Source organism: Cherax quadricarinatus, chromosome 75 (assembly GCF_038502225.1).
Source record: "Cherax quadricarinatus isolate ZL_2023a chromosome 75, ASM3850222v1, whole genome shotgun sequence".
NCBI classification, from domain to species: Eukaryota; Metazoa; Arthropoda; class Malacostraca; order Decapoda; family Parastacidae; genus Cherax; species Cherax quadricarinatus.
Window position 1 is genome coordinate 3043138 of NC_091366.1, and position 14237 is coordinate 3057374.

General features: G+C 43.0%; 1 protein-coding gene across 1 annotated transcript in view; it reads right to left on the bottom strand.

Annotated features, from left to right (window-relative positions):
- LOC128691817 (tripartite motif-containing protein 3) overlaps nt 1-12779 on the bottom strand; it is a 440921-nt gene extending 428142 nt beyond the window's left edge. Inside the window, exon 1 of the mRNA XM_070100920.1 lies at nt 12626-12779. The gene's annotated coding sequence lies outside the window, so the exon portion shown is untranslated. The remainder of the gene's footprint in view (nt 1-12625) is intronic.
- Nucleotides 12780-14237: the final 1458 nt, after the last annotated feature.

A 14237-nucleotide genomic window follows, 5' to 3' on the forward strand; every position in this document is an offset into this window, starting at 1 on the left:
TTAACTCCTCTCAGTATTTTATATATCGTTATCATGGCTCCCCTCCCTCACCCTAGTGAGTATACACAGTGTGTACAACACACCCTGGTGAGTATACACAGCGTGTACAACACACCCTGGTGAGTGCACAGTGTGTACAACACACCCTGGTGAGTACACAGTATACAACACACCCTGGTGAGTGCACAGTATACAACACACCCTGGTGAGTGCACAGTGTCTACAATACACCCTGGTGAGTGCACAGTGTCTACAACACACCCTGGTGAGTACACAGTGTATACAGCACACCCTGGTGAGTACACAGTGTATACAACACACCCTGTTGAGTACACAGTGTATACAACACACCCTGGTGAGTACACAGTGTATACAGCACACCCTGGTGAGTGTACACTGTATACAACACACCCTGGTGAGTACACAGTGTATACAACACACCCTGGTGAACACACAGTGTATACAACACACCCTGGTGAGTACACAGTGTATACAACACACCCTGGTGAGTACACAGTGTATACAACACACCCTGGTGAGTGTACACAGTGTATACAACACACCCTGGTGAGTACACAGTGTATACAACACACCCTGGTGAGTGTACACAGTGTATACAACACACCCTGGTGAGTACACAGTGTATACAACACACCCTGGTGAGTGTACACAGTGTATACAACACACCCTGGTGAGTACACAGTGTATACAACACACCCTGGTGAGTACACAGTGTATACAACACACCCTGGTGAGTACACAGTGTATACAACACACCCTGGTGAGTGTACACAGTGTATACAACACACCCTGGTGAGTTCACAGTGTATACAACACACCCTGGTGAGTGTACACAGTGTATACAACACACCCTGGTGAGTTCACAGTGTATACAACACACCCTGGTGAGTACACAGTGTATACAACACACCCTGGTGAGTACACAGTGTATACAACACACCCTGGTGAGTACACAGTGTATACAACACACCCTGGTGAGTACACAGTGTGTACAACACACCCTAGTGAGTATACACAGTGTCTACAACACACCCTGGTGAGTACACAGTGTATACAACACACCCTGGTGAGTACACAGTGTATACAACACACCCTGGTGAGTACACAGTGTATACAACACACCCTGGTGAGTGTACACAGTGTATACAACACACCCTGGTGAGTTCACAGTGTATACAACACACCCTGGTGAACACACAGTGTATACAACACACCCTGGTGAGTACACAGTGTATACAACACACCCTGGTGAACACACAGTGTATACAACACACCCTGGTGAGTTCACAGTGTATACAACACACCCTGGTGAGTTCACAGTGTATACAACACACCCTGGTGAGTACACAGTGTATACAACACACCCTGGTGAGTGTACACAGTGTATACAACACACCCTGGTGAACACACAGTGTATACAACACACCCTGGTGAACACACAGTGTATACAACACACCCTGGTGAACACACAGTGTATACAACACACCCTGGTGAACACACAGTGTATACAACACACCCTGGTGAACACACAGTGTATACAACACACCCTGGTGAGTACACAGTGTATACAACACACCCTGGTGAGTTCACAGTGTATACAACACACCCTGGTGAGTACACAGTGTATACAACACACCCTGGTGAGTACACAGTGTATACAACACACCCTGGTGAGTACACAGTGTATACAACACACCCTGGTGAACACACAGTGTATACAACACACCCTGGTGAGTTCACAGTGTATACAACACACCCTGGTGAGTGTACACAGTGTATACAACACACCCTGGTGAGTGTACACAGTGTATACAACACACCCTGGTGAGTGTACACAGTGTATACAACACACCCTGGTGAGTGTACACAGTGTATACAACACACCCTGGTGAGTGCACAGTATATACAACACACCCTGGTGAACACACAGTGTATACAACACACCCTGGTGAGTACACAGTGTATACAACACACCCTGGTGAGTACACAGTGTATACAACACACCCTGGTGAGTGCACAGTGTATACAACACACGCTGGTGAGTGTACACAGGGCGTACAACACCCTGGTGTACACATGTAGGGTGTGGTTCCTAAGTCCATCATGTCATAAGTAATCGATAAAGCCAGGAAGAACTACCGGCTGCACTCTCTCCAACCCCCACCACCACTATCCTTCACCAGATGTTACAACCCTCTTATATATATATATATATATATATATATATATATATATATATATATATATATATATATATATATATATATATATATATACAGGCCAGTGTACAGTCAGCTTGAAAAGCTTCAACATGATGAGAGGTGGGAGAGGTAAGATAAGCTGTCACCTGGGAGGACCTCCAGCGTAGATAGTTTTATAGATGAGAAGCCTTATTAAGCTTAAAGCTTAGTAGTGATGAATAACGTCACCACACAGTGGATAACGTCACCACACAGTGTATAACGTCACCACACAGTGGATAACGTCACCACACAGTGGATAACGTCACCACACAGTGTATAACGTCACCACACAGTGGATAACGTCACCACACAGTGGATAACGTCACCACACAGTGGATAACGTGGCCACTAAAGGAGAGAGAGTGGATAACGAGGATATTAAGAGAGCTTCTGGGATATTCTGGTAAAGCTCTCTCAATACACACAAAGATCTCTGGGTACATCAGTGTGTGTGGGAGAGGTATTCTCTGGTGATTTAAAACACACACACACACACACACACACACACACACACACACACACGCACTCTCGCACACACACACACACACACACACACACACACACACACACACACACACACACACACAATACTAAGAGGAATTTACAAGGTGGACAGAGACAGGATGTTCCAGAGATGGAACACAGAAACAAGGGGTCACAGTTGGATGTTGAAGACTCAGGTGAGTCACAGGGATGTTACGAAGTATTTCTTTAGCCATAAAGTTGTCAGGAAATGGAATAGTCTGGCAAGTGATGTAGTGGAGACAGGAACCATACATTGTTTTAAGACGAGGTATGGTAAAGCTCATGGAGCAGGGAGAGAAAGGACCTAGTAGCATCACTGAATGATGGTACGTGACGAGGTGTCGGAGTGGGCGACTGTGACGAGCGTTGTACCAAAAGGGTCGGTCCTAGGACCGGTGCTGTTTCTGGTATATGTGAATGACATGACGGAAGGATTACACAGGTATCCCTGTTTGCAGACGACGTGAAGTTAATGAGGAGAATTCAAGTGGATGAGGATCAATCAGGACTACAAAGGGATCTGAACAGGCGGCAAGCCTGATCCAACAAATGGGCCCTGGAGTTTAACCCCGCCAAGTGCAGTCATGAAGATTGGGGAAGATCAAAGACTGCATAAGGAGTACACACTAGGCTGGGCCAAAGACTGCAAACTTCACTCAAAGAAAAGGATCTTGGGGTGAGTATAATACCGAGCACATCTCCTGAGGCGCACATCAACCAAATAACTGCTGCAGCATATGGGCGCCTGGCGAATTTAAGAATAGCATATTAACACTTAAGTAAGGAGTCATTCAAGACACTGTACACCGTGTACGTCAGGCACATATTGGAGTACGCAGCACCAGGGTGGGACCCACACCTGGTCAAGCACATCAAGAGATTAGAGAGTGCAAAGGTTTGCAACAAGACTAGTCCCAGAGCTATGGTTCATGTCCTACGAGGAGAAGTTAAGGGAACTCAACCTGACGACACTGGAGGACAGGAGGGAAAGGGGGGATATGATAACATAAGAAACAAGGAACACTGCAGCAGGCCTACTGGCCCATGCGAGGCAGGTCCAAGTGGTCTACCGGCTTATGCCACTGACCCAACCTAGTCAGGTCCAGGTCACATCCACTTAAAGAGCACGGCATGATACCCAAGTGTCGCACATATGTCTAATTTACCAACTTGTCGGTTCTCTGAATCATTCATCTACACAAGCTAGTCAGGTCCAACTCACACCCACTCATGTATTTATCTAACCTATTTTTAAAACTACACAACGTTTTAGCTTCTATAACAGTACTCGGGAGCTTATTCCACTCGTCCACAACTCTATTACCAAACCAGTGCTTTCCTACATCCTTCCTGAATCTGAATTTTTCCAACTTAAAACCATTACTGCGAGTCCTATGTTAGATATTTTTAGCACGCTATTTACGTCCCCTATATTTGTTTCTGTTCGACATATAAAATACTGGGAGGAATTGACAAGGTGGACAGGGACAGAATGTTTCAGAGATGTGATACAGCAACAAGGGGACACAGCAACAAGGGGACACAGCAACAAGGGGACACAGCAACAAGGGGACACAGCAACAAGGGGACACAGCAACAAGGGGACACAGCAACAAGGGGACACAGCAACAAGGGGACACAGCAACAAGGGGACACAGCAACAAGGGGACACAGTAACAAGGGGACACAGCAACAAGGGGACACAGCAACAAGGGGACACAGCAACAAGGGGACACAGCAACAAGGGGACACAGCAACAAGGGGACACAGCAACAAGGGGACACAGCAACAAGGGGACACAGCAACAAGGGGACACAGCAACAAGGGGACACAGCAACAAGGGGACGTAGCAACAAGGGAACACAGCAGCAAGGGGACACAGCAACAAGGGGACACAGCAACAAGGGGACACAGCAAGGATACACAGTAACAAGGGGACACAGCAACAAGGGAACACAGCAACAAGGGGACACAGCAAGGATACACAGCAACAATGGGACATAGCAACAAGGGAACACAGCAACAAGGGGACACAGCAACAAGGGGACACAGCAACAAGGGGACACAGCAAGGATACACAGTAACAAGGGGACACAGCAACAAGGGGACACAGCAACAAGGGGACACAGCAAGGATACACAGTAACAAGGGGACACAGCAAGGATACACAGTAACAAGGGGACACAGCAACAAGGGGACACAGCAAGGATACACAGTAACAAGGGGACACAGCAACAAGGGGACACAGCAACAAGGGGACACAGCAAGGATACACAGTAACAAGGGGACACAGCAAGGATACACAGAAACAAGGGGACACAGCAACAAGGGGACACAGCAACAAGGGGACACAGCAAGGATACACAGTAACAAGGGGACACAGCAAGGATACACAGTAACAAGGGGACACAGTAACAAGGGGACACAGCAAGGATACACAGTAACAAGGGGACACAGCAAGGATACACAGTAACAAGGGGACACAGTAACAAGGGGACACAGCAAGGATACACAGTAACAAGGGGACACAGCAACAAGGGGACACAGCAACAAGGGGACACAGCAAGGATACACAGTAACAAGGGGACACAGCAACAATGGGACATAGCAACAAGGGAACACAGCAACAAGGGGACACAGCAAGGATACACAGCAACAATGGGACATAGCAACAAGGGAACACAGCAACAAGGGGACACAGCAACAAGGGGACACAGCAACAAGGGGACACAGCAAGGATACACAGTAACAAGGGGACACAGCAACAAGGGGACACAGCAACAAGGGGACACAGCAAGGATACACAGTAACAAGGGGACACAGCAAGGATACACAGTAACAAGGGGACACAGCAACAAAGGGACACAGCAAGGATACACAGTAACAAGGGGACACAGCAAGGATACACAGTAACAAGGGGACACAGTAACAAGGGGACACAGCAAGGATACACAGTAACAAGGGGACACAGCAACAAGGGGACACAGCAACAAGGGGACACAGCAAGGATACACAGTAACAAGGGGACACAGCAAGGATACACAGCAACAAGGGAACACAGCAACAAGGGGACACAGCAAGGATACACAGCAACAATGGGACATAGCAACAAGGGAACACAGCAACAAGGGGACACAGCAACAAGGGGACACAGCAACAAGGGGACACAGCAAGGATACACAGTAACAAGGGGACACAGCAACAAGGGGACACAGCAACAAGGGGACACAGCAAGGATACACAGTAACAAGGGGACACAGCAAGGATACACAGTAACAAGGGGACACAGCAACAAAGGGACACAGCTGGAAGTTAAAAATTCTGATGAGTCACAGGGATGTTAGGAAATATTTATTCAGCCATAGAGTTGTCAGGAAGTGGAACAATCTGGAGAGTGATGTAGTGGAGGCAGGATCCATACACAGCTTTAAGAGGTACGATAAAGCTCATGGAGCAGGGAGAGAGTGGACTTACTAGCGACAAGCTAAGAGGTGGGGCCAGGAGCCGTGAATCGACCCCTGCAATCAAAAATAGGTGAGTACACACACACCCTTAAGGCAGACTGCACACCCAGCTGAAAGAATAGGATGACATTATTCACGAGGCTAGAGAAGGCGACGAAGGAAGAACAAGCAAGCGGGAAGAAGCAGATCCTGGAACCGTGACTCGACCCCCCCTATAACCCCAAGTTGGCGAAGACACACACAAAGACTATTGTAACTCAGCATTGTTTGTAAAAAAAAATTTTGTAATGGAATTTCTTACCAAATATCCCTCTATTTAGCCTTCCACCACCCCCTCCCCCCCTCAACCACCACAGGTGCGGCGACTCGACCCCCCCCACTTCCCCGCGTGACCACAACCAGGCAAGCACACTCCCCAGTACCCGACCAGTCCAAACAATCGTCAACTCTAACAACTCTTCACTAATTACCTCTCAACTTTCCCCCCCTCCCCTCCAATCCCCGCCCCCATCCCCTCCCTCAGATCGATCTAAGAGTGTATATCCCCCCGGGTGCTACCAGCCCAGCCTCCTCTACCTCACCGCACACTCAATGAATACCGAAAGGTGGTATTCATGGTATTTACACTGTGTATAACTATGTATACTTGTATGTGAGGGTGACAGTTCTGTACATGTATGTGTGTGCTTCCACATGTATACAAGCGTATGTATTCCTGTGCGTATAAATATTCATGTGTGCGCTTCCATATGTATACAGTACAAGTGTGCGTATTTCTGTACGTATGAATACATACCAATACCTGCGTATCTACACAGTCAAAATTTTAAATATGTATACATGCATAGATGTATGCTACACATGAGTGTATAAATATGTGTGTGTACATGTGCATATATATATATATATATATATATATATATATATATATATATATATATATATATATATACCTGGAGTTTACCTGGAGAGAGTTCCGGGGGTCAACGCCCCCGCGGCCCGGTCTGAGACCAGGCCTCCTGGTGGATCAGAGCCTGATCAACCAGGCTGTTGCTGCTGGCTGCACGCAAACCAACATACGAGCCACAGCCCGGCTGATCCGGAACTGACTTTAGGTGCTTGTCCAGTGCCAGCTTGAAGACTGCCAGGGGTCTGTTGGTAATCCCCCTTATGTGTGCTGGGAGGCAGTTGAACAGTCTCGGGCCCCTGACACTTATTGTATGGTCTCTTAACGTGCTAGTGACACCCCTGCTTTTCATTGGGGGGATGTTGCATCGTCTGCCAAGTCTTTTGCTTTCGTAGTGGGTGATTTTCGTGTGCAAGTTCGGTACTAGTCCCTCTAGGATTTTCCAGGTGTATATAATCATGTATCTCTCCCTCCTGCGTTCCAGGGAATACAGGTTTAGGAACCTCAAGCGCTCCCAATAATTGAGGTGTTTTATCTCCGTTATGCGCGCCGTGAAAGTTGTCTGTACATTTTCTAGGTCGGTAATTTCACCTGCCTTGAAAGGTGCTGTTAGTGTGCAGCAATATTCCAGCCTAGATAGAACAAGTGACCTGAAGAGTGTCATCATGGGCTTGGCCTCCCTAGTTTTGAAGGTTCTCATTATCCATCCTGTCATTTTTCTAGCAGATGCGATTGATACAATGTTATGGTCCTTGAAGGTGAGATCCTCGGACATGATCACTCCCAGGTCTTTGACGTTGGTGTTTCGCTCTATTTTGTGGCCAGAATTTGTTTTATATATATATATATATATATATATATATATATATATATATATATATATATATATATATGTCGTGCCGAATAGGCAGAACTTGCGATCTTGGCTTAAATAGCAACGTTCATCTTGCCATATAGGACAAGTGAAAATTTGTGTATGCAATAATTTCGCCAAAATCATTCTGAACCTAACGAAAAAAATATATTTCACTGTGTTTGTTTAGTATTAAATTATTGTAAACAAATCTAAAATATATTTAGTTGGGTTAGGCTAAAATAAATTGCGCTTGTTATAATAAGGTTAGGTAAGTTTTCTAAGATTCTTTTGGTGCAAAATTAAAAATTGTTACATTAACATTAATGAAAAAATATATCTTTAAACGTATAAGAGAAAATTTTAGAAAGGACTTAATTTTAAATGAGTTCTTGCTAATTGACCAGTTTTACATATTCGGCACGACATATATATATATATATATATATATATATATATATATATATATATATATATATATATATATATATATATACCTGTGCATGTGTGTTGTATACATGTACACATGCACGAAAATACACATAGAAATTTTAAAAACATGAAAACTCTCGTTTTTATAAATTTTAAATTTTCGTGAGCCGAGCAAAGCCTTAAATACTGTCCGGCTTGACGGCAGAGCCGTCCACCTGTCAGCTCACAGTCTCCTCACACCATCGAAGATTCTCCTCTATAACTCGAGAACGGCTTATTCGACCGGCTTCAAACTTTCCACCCTGGTCAATTAGGGGCTCTCTAGTCAATTTTATATTGCATTTCCGAAACTGATTTTCAAAGAGGCACAGAACAGAGGGTCAATATCGCTGTTGCAAGTAACGGTGATACACTGACTGTTGTAGGTTATAGATTTATATATATATACATGTGAGTATGATGGTGGTAGTGGTGGTGACGTACACATACACATGTATGCATAATATATATGCACCACGCAAAAACAAGCAGGTATATACAGAGAAAGATCGAAGTCAGCAGGACTCGATACTGCTTCTGGGACGGACAAGATTCTCAGGCAGCGCTCTTATCTACTCAGCCATCACAAATGCCACATAGACTGGGCAGCCTGGTTCACAACCCATGTTTCTTACCCAGCCTGGGCACGTCAGTCAGCCTCAAGCGTCGATACAAACTACTTCAATCTCCTCCCGTATGTTCTGACCTCTCAAACGGTTTTTATATCAATGTACCACGCAGAAACAAGCGGGTATATACAGAGAAAGATCGAGAGATCAGAACTACACGCTTGAAGCTCACTGTGTGCCCAGGTTGGGAAAGAAACATGGCTTGTGAACCAGGCTGCCCAGCTTATGTGCCATTTGTGGCCGAGTGGATAAGAGCGCTGCCTGGGAATTTTGTCTGTCCCAGAAGCAGTATCGAGTTCTGCTGACTGTGATCTTTCTCCGTAATTTATATATAATATATATATGTATATATATATATATATATATATATATATATATATATATATATATATATATATATATATGTCGTGCCGAATATGTAAAACTGGTCAATTAGCAAGAACTCATTTAAAATTAAGTCCTTTCTAAAATTTTCTCTTATACGTTTAAAGATATATTTTTTTCATTAATGTTAATGTAAAAATGTTTAATTTTGCACCAAAAGAACCTTAGAAAACTTACCTAACCTTATTATAACAAGAACAATTTATTTTAGCCTAACCCAACTAAATATATTTTAGATTTGTTTACAATAATTTAATACTAAACAAACACAGTGAAATATATTTTTTCGTTAGGTTCAGAATGATTTTGGCGAAATTATTGCATACACAAATTTTCGCTTGTCCTATATGGCAAGATGAACGTTGCTATTTAAGCCAAGATGGCAAGTTCTGCCTATTCGGCACGACATTTTATATATATATATATATATATATATATATATATATATATATATATATATATATATATATATATATATATATATGCAAACATCCACTGAAAAAATAGCGATATTCCAGGTGCTTTCGTGACTTCTCACATTATCAAGGAACCATACAAAACAGAACGTGAGAGGAAGATATATACAGGGTCAAGACTACACCTCACCATCATGCCACCACAACATAGCTACACCTCACACACGCATGACGACACCCGACTCTGTGAAACCCACCTAATACTCTACCCAAGAGTTAAGATTTATTACTTGTCTAATGTATTAAATTCTCCCCAAATTTTATTAATTATAAATGAATCCAGTTTATATAAACCATAGGAAATATTCCTATTTTCAAAACTGCTTTTTATGAAACGTGATTCAATTACATTCCTGTCGGCCACGGATTTGCTTAATACAACTTTCTCAACTTTTTGAAGATCAATTGGATGGTTAAAATTTCTCACGTGAATAAACAGAGCATTATAATCTTGTCCATTTATCTATATTTATGTTGTTAGGTAAGACACATATGCAACAGTTAGACAACTTTATTCCGAAAAAGTTGTCTAACTGTTGCATATGTGTCTTACCTAACAACCTGTCGGTATTGTATACCATTTTATATTTATGTTGTTTTAATCTTAATTCGAGACTTTTACCAGTTTGACCGAAATAAACTTTATCGCAAACTTTACAAGGACTCTTATACACACATCCGTCAGCATCTAGGGGGGAATTGTTTATCAAAAGTTTGTTTTACTGTATCAAGATTTTTAAATACAACTTTGATATTAAAAGTCTTAAGAAGAGAAGGCATATCAACCAAGTTTTCATGGAAAGGGAGAACCAACATATTTATAGAAGTTGCAGAGGTTGGTGGATGAGTTTGGTAGGGGATGTAAAAGAAGAAAATTGAAAGTGAATATAGGAAAGAGTAAGGTGATGAGGATAACAAAAAACTTAGTTAACGAAAGATTGGATATCAGGTTGGAGGGAGAGAGTATGGAGGAGAAGGTTTTCAGATATTTGGGAGTGGATGTGTCAACAGATGGATCTATGAAAGATGAGGTGAATCATCCAAATGATGAGGGGGGAAAAGGTGAGTGGTGCACTGAGGAGTTTGTGGAGACAAAGAACGTTATCCATGGAAGCAAAAAGGGGAATGTATGAGAGTATAGTTAAACCAACGTTCTCATATGGGTGTGAAGCATGGGTGGTGAATGTTGCAGCGAGAAGAAGGCTGGAGGCAGTGGAGATGTCATATCTGAGGGCAATGTGTGGTGTGAATATAATGCAGAAAATTCTAGTTTGGAAATTAGGAGAAGGTGCAGGATTACCAAAACTGTTATCCAGAGGACTGAGGAAGGGTTGAGGTGGTTCGGACATGTAGAGAGGTTGGAACGAAATAGAACGATTTCAGGACTATAAATATGTAGTGGAGGGAAGGCGGGATAGGAGTTCACCTAGGAAAGGCTGGAGGGAGGGGGTAAAGGAGGCTTTGTGTGCGAGGGGCTTGGACTTCCAGCAAGCATGCGTGAGCGTGTTAGATAGGAGCGAATAGAGACAAATGGTTTTTAGGACTTAACGTGCTGTTGGAGTGTGAGCAAAGTAACATTTATGAGGGATTCAGGGAAACCGGCAGGCCGGACTTGAGTCCTGGAGATGGGAAGTACAGTGCCTGCACTCTGAAGGAGGGGTGTTAATGTTGCAGTTTAAAAACTGTAGTGTAAAGCACCCTTCTGGCAAGACAGTGATGGAGTGAATGATGGTGAAAGTTTTTCTTTTTCGGGTCACCCTGCCTTGGTGGGAAACAGCCGATGTGTTAAAAAAAATAATATTGTGCCGAATAGTTAAAATTGGTCAGTTAGCAAGAACTCATTTAAAATTAAATCCTTTCTAAAATTTCGTATTATACGTTTAAAGATATATCTTTTTCATTTGTGTTAATGTAAAAAAAAAATAATTTTGTACCAAAAGAACCTCAGAAAACTTACCTGACCTTATTACAACAAGCGCAATTTAATTTAGCCTAATTCAACTAAATATATTTTAGACAAGTTTACAATAATTTAATAATAAACACAATGAATTATATTTTTTTCGTTAGGTTCAGAATGATTTTTAGGAAATTATTGCATACACAAATTTTCGTTTGCCTTATTCGGCAAGAAGAGCGTTGCTATTAAAGCCAAAATAGCAAGTTTTACCTATTCGGCACGACATATAATATATATATATATATATATATATATATATATATATATATATATATATATATGTGTGTGTGTGTGTGTGTGTGTGTGTGTGTGTGTGTGTGTGTGTGTGTAGCATACATCTGCACATGTATACATACAAAAAATTGCATACGTAGATACGTATATGTATACAAAAGCACATAAACATATATGTACTGTATACATACATAAGTGCACATACAAGTATACATAGTTATACCTCAGTAATTCCATGACCAGGTTCCAGTATTCCTGTAGCGTACAGCGAGGTAGAGGAGGCTGGGCTGGTAGCACCCAGGGATGCACTCTCTCAGACCTACCAGGAACCCGAATACACCTGCACTTAATTACTGCAGTCGAACTGCGGTACATAATTTCCCTTTGTAACGAGGTCATTGTACCACTAACAACCACAACACACCCCAACCACGCTACGTATGGTAGGGGTAACTCACCCTGTTATTGGGGGATGGTGGAGGTATTCCAGTCAGGTGAAGGTAGGGTATCCCTCACCAGTGGCTGAGAGAGGCTGTGAGGAAAGATTACGAGAGAGAGGCAGTGAGAGAGTGTGTCTCACCCCCACCACTGCTGGTTTAACACTGTCACGTTCACTGACTCTCTCCCTCTTCCCCTCCTCCCCCACCAGCTTTCCCCTCTCCCTTCCATCCCCCACTATAACCCCCTACCCTCAACCCCCCCCCCCCTACAGGAAATCTTGAGTCTAGTGCTTGATACAATTCAAGACTCCTTTTTCAAAGCGCTTTGTGACAGAATCAATGTTGAGTGTCCGTGGTTCGATCCCGGGTACGGGTGGGAACATTAGGATGGGTTTCCTTAAGGCATCTGCTGTCACTGTTCACCTAGCAGTAAGTAGGTACCTGGGTGATAGTCGACTTGTGTGGGTGGCATCCTGGGGACAAAATTGACTTAATATGTGGGAAATGCTCTACATAACAAGGGGCTGTCTATATAGTAGTATGTCATTGATGTCAGCTATGGTCTGTATAAGTTGTATCATGTACTTGTAGTAATATTATCTGACTTGCTTCTTGCTATGTAATAATCTTGAAGTTAATAATGGGTATACTTAAGTAAAATTATCAGAGTGTAAATTGCCTGGGATAACCAAAAAAATGTCAGTGATTAATTTCCACTGAAGTCCTTGTGCTTGGCAAAAGTGAACACTGTTCATTTTTAATATATCATGGAATTACCTTAACGATGATCAAGTCAATGTCCCCGACTTCAGTTTGTCTTTCATAAAACTGAGAAATTACCTGGGTGGGGTGAACTGGTGTGACCTGACTGGTCTCTATCCTGAGGGTCAGGTAGGTGGTGATGGTTGTCGATATTGACATTTTCCAAAGCATAGTTCTTGTTGCCCAGACTACTTATGTACCACAGAGGGGTATTACATCAAACAAAAATGGCACTAATTGGATAAACAGTGTATCAACGCATCTCAAATGTTAAAAGTGAGGTATTTACAAGCAAATCCAAAGAGAAGAGAGGCACTTAAGAAATCAACATATTCAATTAAAGGTAGATAAAGGAATAACATAAGAACGAAGGAACACTGCAGAAGGCCCACCGGCCCATGCGAGGCAGGTCCAAGTCTCCTACCGGCTTAAGCCAATGCACCCAACCTAGTCAGGTCAGGTCACATTGACTTAAGGGAGGAACACGGCAACCGACCCGGTAGCACAAGCTATCAGGTCCAACTCACACCCACTCACATCCACTCATGCATTTATCCAACCTATTTTTAAAGCTACACAACATTCTGGCCTCTATAACTGTACTCGGGAGTTTGTTCCACTCATCCACAACTCTATTACCAAACCAGTACTTTCCTATATCCTTCCTGAATCTGAATTTTTCCAACTTAAAACCATTGCTGCGAGTCCTGTCTAGGCTAGATATTTTCATAACGAATACCAAGAGAATATGAGGCTAAAGTTGCAAGGGATTTGAAGACTAACCCAAAAGATTTCTCCACAGGTATATACGAGTAAGCTGAGGGACAAGACAGACCCACTCAAAAGTTGCTCAGGTCAGCTTACTGAC